Source organism: Olea europaea, chromosome 11, assembly GCF_002742605.1.
Source record: "Olea europaea var. sylvestris chromosome 11, O_europaea_v1, whole genome shotgun sequence".
NCBI lineage: Eukaryota > Viridiplantae > Streptophyta > Magnoliopsida > Lamiales > Oleaceae > Olea > Olea europaea.
In genome coordinates, this window is record NC_036247.1 from 13392036 (window position 1) to 13400104 (window position 8069).

An 8069-nucleotide genomic window follows, 5' to 3' on the forward strand; every position below is an offset into this window, starting at 1 on the left:
GAGGCAAAAACGACTGGATGAAAAGAAGATTCGGCTACCGTTTGCACTTTGACGGTCAAGTCAACGGTCGAACGGAGATAGATATATAGAGTGCAATTGTACGGAGATGGGGATTTGGCTAGAGAGTGTATAACCTACCTTAGTTATGTGAGTGAATCCATATATATAGAGAAATGGAAGTGAAATGGGCCAAACGAGTTGGTGGGTCGAAGTCCAAGCCCAATAAGGAGGTGATCATATGAACATAATAATAAGCATTTCGACGAGCGCCTCGACTGAACTCATTAGGGCCCCAGTGGCGCCTTGGCTGGCCTCATCATAGCCTCGACTTTGGGGCCCAATTCTGATGGGCCTTGCCTGAGTCCAATAAGATGATCAAATATGAAGTGGTAATTTATAGGCGTAACAGTAGTCCTCCAAGTCTGAGTCGTATTATTTATATGCAGGTTGAATTTGAAATATAAGCTATCAAGTAGGAGAGGTCTTACAGATTGCCTCAAAAAGATGGGTAGCTCCAATAAGTGATGACTTACTAGCTGCCTCGAAAATATGCATCGATCCCAAATAGGCGAGGACTTACGAATTGCCTCGAGAAATATGAGTCGCTCCAATAAGTGAGGACTTACGAACTGCCTCAGAAAATGTGTTCGAGTCAAAATAAGTGTGTACTCACGAATTGCCTCGAAAGATATATTGTATATATTTTTTTCGAAATTTCGACAGCATCTCATCTGTAATATGGACTAAACTAATCATGTAATACAATACAATATATCCACAACACATTTACCAAATAAATTTGGGGTCCTTTTGCCCCTTCAAATGCTCATAACTATAAGGTGTGACATATCACATTTCTCCAAGATATGTGCCGAGGATTTGTCATGCAATATGATAAATCATGTGCTCACACAACTCAGTGTATCAATAGTGCTATAGTGAAGCAAGTAACATGATGCTGACAATAAAATGAAAATGATGATAACACGACATACGTACGTATGACATGCTAGCAATGATATGACATTCATGCTTGGAAGCAGTAATGTGATGCGTATGCTAGCATTGATATGACATTCATGCTTGGAAGCAGTAATGTGATGCGTATGCTAGTAGTAATGTGATGCGTATGCTAGCAGTACTATGTAGTCCCCCAAGTCCAAGTCGTATTATTTATATACGAGTCGAACTTGAAATGTAAGCTACTGTGATAAAGTTGATGCAGAGACGATGCTTTAAATGTAAGTAGCATAGGCGACAGGGGCGATGCATTGGATGCAGAGGCGAAGCAGAGGCGATGCTCTAGATGTAGTAGCAGAGGTGATGCTCTGGACACAGTAGCAGAGGCGATGCTCTGAACTAAATATAAATAGCTGTACTAATACTGAAGCATACCGATGTATATCAGCCGTTGACTTTTTAAGATCAGCTGAGTGTATGGTTGCTGCTACGATTGTAAGTTCAACTGTCTCTACCTAAGCATTAACTCATAAGACGATGCGCGGGGGGATGTTGAAACTTGTGAAGCTGAAGGTCGGAACACATCTTCGACTGAGGCGCTGAAGCTTCGATGCTGCTTGAGGAAGGAGTTCATCTGCCACCGGTGCGCTGACCCATAGGGGACGACGTGTTGGGAGATGGCTAAAGCTTTGTAAAACTTAGGAGGGAATGCAACCATCGAGGTGACGACCTATAGGGGACTCCGTGTCAGGTGCAACTAAGCTTTGTAAAACTGAGTGGAGAGCTCATCTACCACTAGTGCGCTGACCTATAGGGGTCGACGCATTAGGAGATGACTAAAGCTTTGTAAAGCTTAGGAGGAAACGCAGCGATCGAGGCGATGACCCACAAAGGACTCCGAGTCAGGTGCGTCTAAGTTTTGTAATGCTGAGGACAACATCTGGTAAGGTAGGGGATAGACGTCCCGTGAGTAACTCGAACTATCAGAGCCATAACCAGTCTCGAAATGTAGAGGATTTAGAACTCTGCTCGATGATAGTGAAGTGAAAAGAACACATCTCATGAAACTAGGGATAAACATCTGGCAAAGTATCGAACTATCGGAGTTTTATAAGTTGGCCTCAGATAGACGAGGGCTTAAAGCTAAGCTCAACGATAGCGAAGCGAGGAAAAGACATCTCGTGAAGCCAGAGATGAACATCTGGTGAAGTGTCGAACTATCAGAGTTTTATAAGCTGGCCTCGGATAGATGAAGGCTTAAAGCTAAGCTCAACGATAGTGAGGAGTGAGGAAAAGACATCTCGTGAAGCCAGGGATGAACATCTGGCGAAGTGTCGAACTATTGGAGTTTTATAAGCTGGCCTTGAATAGACGAGGGCTTAAAGTTATGCTCGACGATAGTGAGACGGGGGATAAGCATCCCGCGAAGCCAGGGATAAGCATCTGGCAAACTGTTAGACTATCGGAGTCTTATAGGCTAGCCTCGGATAGACGAGGACTTAGAGCTAAGCTCGACAATAGTGAGGCGAGGAAAAGACATCTCGCGAAGCAAGGGATGAACATCTAGTGAAGTGTTGAACTATCGGAGTTTTATAAGCTGGCCTCGAATAGACGAGGGTTTAAAGCTAAGTCCGACGATAGTGAGGAGTGAGGAAAAGACATCTCGCAAAGCCAGGGATAAACATTTGGCGAAGTGTTAAGCTATCCGAGTTTTATAAGCTGGCCTCGGATGTACGAGAACTTAAAGCTAAGTTTGACGATAGTGAGGCAGGGGATAAGCATCCCGTGAAGCCAGGGCTAAGCATCTAGCAAATTATCAGACTATCGAAATTTTATAGGCTGGCCTCGGATAGACGAGGACTTAGAGCTAAGCTCAACGATAGTGAGGCGAGGCATACTTATCTCGCGGGGCTAGAAATAAACATCTAGTGAACTGTCGAACTATCGGAGTCTTATAAGCTGGCCTCGAATAGAAAAGGACTTAGAGCCAAACTCGATGATAGTGAGGCGAGGAAAAAACATCTCGCCAAGCCAAGGATAAACATCTGGCAAACTGTTGAACTATTGAGTCTTATAAGCTGGCCTCAAATAGAAGAGGAGAATCAAGCTCGATGATAGTGAGGCGAGGAAAAGACATCTTGCGAAGCCAGGGATAAACATTTGGCGAGCTGTCGAACTATCGGAGTCTTATAAGCTGGCCTCAAATAGAAGAGGACTTAGAGCCAAGCTCGACGATAGTGAGGCGAGGAGAAGACATCTTGCGAAGCCAAGGATAAACATCTGGCAAATTGTCTAACTGTCAGAGTTTTATAAGTTGGCCTCGAATAAAGGAGGACTTAGAGTCAAGCTCAACGATAGTGAGACAAGGAAAAGACATCTCACGAAGCCAAAGATAAACATCTGGCGAATTGTCAAACTATCAAAATCTTATAAGCTGGCCTCGAATAGAAGAGGACTTAGATCCAAGCTCAACAATAGTGAGTCGAGGAAAAGGCATCTCGCGAAGCCAGGGATAAACATTTGGCAAGACGGGGAATAAACATCCCGCAAATAAGGCCAAGAAAGGCTCCTTTAGCAAGGGCTAACACGTCTGACCATTAGCCTCTGCCTTTTTCAAGGAACAAAGATTCCAAAAGTACATTTAATAAATAAGAAAGCCACGAGCTAGCCTCGATGGGCGAGGACTCATCTTCAACAATACAAGGCCTTACAAGTTAGCCTCAGATAATAAATATGATGATCAAAAGGAGATTTTGAATAATGGAGATCTGAGCTAACTATATCGTTGGACACTTTGCCAAGCAAGTGGCATGCTAGTTTTCTAGCTTGCATTTTATTGTAAACTTAGAGGCTATCCCATAGGCCATAAAATTCCGTATTATCATTTGAAGCCATTAAATTCTTCTTGATCTCAACATTTCTAACAGTTTCAGAGAATGCTTCAAATAGACAACATGAAGGACCTCGAGTTTCAGAATCAGGATCATAACCAAATACCGAGCGGTGCAAATTATAGACTAATAGGAAATCAACCCTTTGGCTTTCCAAAGAAAAGGTGAAAACATGTCCAGGTTATCGCTTAAATATACGTAGCAAGCATAATTCAATGACACGGAAGATCACATTGGAGCTACTACTTTCCCTTGTGCTTATTGTGAAAGAACTCAAGAAATAACTTGATGGGGAAAGAAGAAGAAATAACAACCCATTATGAAGATCAAGCAGCAAATAATTAATGCCCATGAAAATAAAATCTAGGCCCTTTGAAGATGATAAACTGTTGGAACAAAAAGAATAATATTGGCCATATAAAATAAATCTATAGGCTCAATAGAGATGAGCCATTACTCAGGCCCAAATGAACAATTGGCCCACCAAATAATCATTTCTTGCAATCTATTTCGTGAAGGCTTAAGCCATTTACAAGCTCGGTGTACACTCCCCTCACATGAGGGAGTGAGCCCCGACACATTTAATGCGCAGGTCCAGCCCCTTGTGTGAGAGGCATGTACACCGAGCTATCAAGCTCGGTGTACATGTAGCTTGATTCATTTCTTGAAACTGTGAGAGGTCACTTATGGCTACTAAAAATAAAATATCTTTTGCATAAACTAGGAAAGTATAAGTCAATTTAGCCTGAAAAAAGTAAGTAGACAAGACAAGGAAATGGGATTGCACGCCACCACAAAAAATATGTCTCCATAGCAATTAATACGCGCACAGTAAGACAAACCAAGAACAAGTTCCACTGCAGCGTTTACCGAAATTTGGAGAGATTTTTTTTTTCTTTGTAACATTTCATCAAACAAACTGTTAGCACTTTCACAAACCTAATTTCTTGAACATGAAGTTTTTCACCAGGGCCTCAAAATCTCAGTTTCAATCTCCAATTAATATGGACAGCATTGTATTGATTGTAACACTACATATTGGCCGAAACTTTTCCCATCCTCGTGGATTCTATAGCTAAGACATTTCATATGGGTTCCCATGCCAAATGGGCTGGCCAAGAGAGCAGTAGAAGGATCCAAGCTCCACTTAATAGAACTTTTTAGAAAATGTAAACTTTTTTCTATGTTGTGTTCCCAAAAGACAGAATTTTGAGAAGGAAAGTATAGGGTGATACCTCAATTTTTCTTGGATACGCTTGGCCATTCTTATATGCCTTTTTCTCCATTACCCCCTTTTTTTTTTCTTGTGGCTGTTTGTACCTTTCATTTGATGTTTTTGGGTTTTCAATGGGGAATGACTGGACATAGTGGAGGAGCAAAACAAAGCTTCTTTTTGGGAGTAAGCCTTTTGTAGGTTTTTGTTGGATATATCCACATTTTCTTGACCATTTTCATGATGAATTTTTGCAACCAGTAATCAGAGCCGGTTCTGTGTTTGATGGGCCTTGAGGCGAACGATGAAAATTAGGCCCCCCAGCGACAAAATTAAAAGGTGTATTATGCGACTCATTGCTAACTTAAAAAACTAACATTAAAATAACAACGAAATATATCATAAAAACGATTTATATTATAAATCATCAAACCAAAAATTTCAAACAATTAGTTAAATACTATTCGTTTTGCTATTTTAGAGGCAAAAATATCAATCAAATATGAATAACTTAGCTGCTCAACCATTTCTTTTTCTATTGATAACATAGTCAACCCGTTTAATCTTTCTTGCAACATAGTTGATCGGAGATAAGTCTTGATCAACTTTAATTTCGAGAAACTTCTTTCCACAGATGCAACTTTAACCAGTATGGTTAACAAAATATGGTAAGCAATATAAGCATTTGGAAAACAAACATCCAATGTCTTCAAATATTGTAGCACTTCAATTGCTCTTGTTGCTTCACTTGGTATATAACACCTCAAGACTTGTAACTCTGAATATAAATCATCCCCATTGATATCCAAACGCTCATCACGTTGAAGATATTTCTCAAGATTCAAACAAGAGTTCAACAAATTTGAAAAAGTTGCATCCCTTAACCTCTTCAAATTAAACAAAAATTCAAATGTGTCATTATATTGTTTGAATTGTTTAAATCGGGTCCTCAGATAAGATAGAGCTTGATCAATTATAAAAATAAAGTACTCAACTCTAAAAGATTCTTCTGCTAATTGCTTTACCTCATCACTACCGCTTTCATCGAATTGTTTTTTCTTCGAATTATGCGTTTTTCTGTAAATACAGCTTCAATTCCCATTTTGCTTGCCTTTTTTGTCGCTTCATCTTTGGCAATAGCAAATCCAATTTCTCTGTATTCTTCAAGAAATGAAACAAGTCCTTGCAAGATGTCGATAGCATTATTAATATCCATAGATTCGCTTTGAAGAAATTTACTCACAATATTAACAGCATGCAACAATCTGTACCTGATTACCATGCCAAGTAAAAACTCAAAATTTTGAAGTTTATGTGTTGCTAACGACTCGGCTTCGCTCTTCACTTTAGGATCTTCATTACTTTCTGCCAAATCAAGTAATGCATCTCTTATCTGTGCAGTTTGCTCCATTATAGGCTTCCCACTTTAAACATGACTTTCCCAACGTGTTTGTGACAATGGCTTCACAGTCAACCCTTGTACATTATCTTTGAAAATTTTTCATTGCTTGGTAGAAGAGGAAAATAATGTGTAGATGCATTGTATCACTCTGAAGAAGGATACAACTTTGGAACAACAGTTCACTTTGTCACATAATGCTAGATTTAGACTATGAGCGCCACATGGAGTATATAAAGCTCGGGGATTCATTTCATAGACTTTTCTTTGCACACCTTTGTGCTTCCCGCTCATGTTAGATCCGTTGTCATACCCTTGCCCTCTAGTGTCATCAAAATCGAGATCAATTTTTATCAAAGCCTTTTGAAGCTCGATTGCAAGTCCAAGTCCTGTTGTGTTATCTGCCTTCAAAAATTCTAGCCAATGTCCTTCAACTGTAGGTAAATTTGTCGAATCATCTACAAATCGTACAATTAAAGACATTTGCTCCTCGTGACTTGCATCTGGAGTACAATCAAGTATAATTGCGAAATATTTTGCATGTTTAACATTCTTGACAATTGAACTTCTCGCCTGATTAGCCAACAATTGTATCAACTCATTTTGAATTTTTTTGGCAAGATACGTATATTGAATCTCTGTTGCTTTAGCCCGCCAAAGGTGCTCTTGCATTACTGGATCAAATTCACTAACTATTTTCACCATTTGCTAAAATAGGCCATTGTTCTCAACAAATAGCCTCTCATCATCTCCTCGAAATGGCAATGTGTTTTTCGCAAGTCTTTTCACAATAGTGATTATTCTTGTTAATACATGTCTCCAATGTTCTCTTTCAGGATCAATCAACAATTCAACGCTTTTATCAATTGTAGTTTTTGATCAAAACCTATTTTCCAATTCAATCCATCTAGTCATGCAACGTAAATACTCCTCATTTCCTTCATGACTTTTAATAGACCGATGCAAATTATGCCAATTTTTGAATCTATCATTACCTAGTTGGCCAACTTTGGTCACATTTATTGGTGTTTTAAACAACTAGCAACAAAAGCAGAAGATTCTGTCCATAGATATTGAATATACTAGCCATCTTCTATCATCTGTTTTCCCATTTGGTAGCAATCGCTTATATTGTGAAGAATCAAAATGTCTATTTGTATAGTTTTTCGGAACTAATATGTCATCAACTCTTTTTGGACCTTTTTCAATTAAGTAATCCCTTGTTCTTTGATCAATAATTTTCCAATTCCCGGGATCATCCAAATTTAGAAAAAAGTAACCCTCTTCTTCCTGATCATCTTCTTCATTATTAGAGGCGGGCTTCATTACTTTCTCTTCCTTATCATCTACTTCGTTAACATTGGTAGGTTAACTCACTTCTTCATACTTATCATCTACTTCATTAACATGGGCATGTTGAATCTCTACTTTATCCGCATTCAACACATTCATATTGTTGCTTTTGAAGTATTTGTTAATATCTCCTGCTTGACTTTGAATTAATGCAATTTGATTTCGTTTCCTTTTCCTCTTTTGAGCACCAGACTCATGTTTATGAGGCATAATATAGGAATGAATATCTAATGTCCAATGATTAACCTAAAAA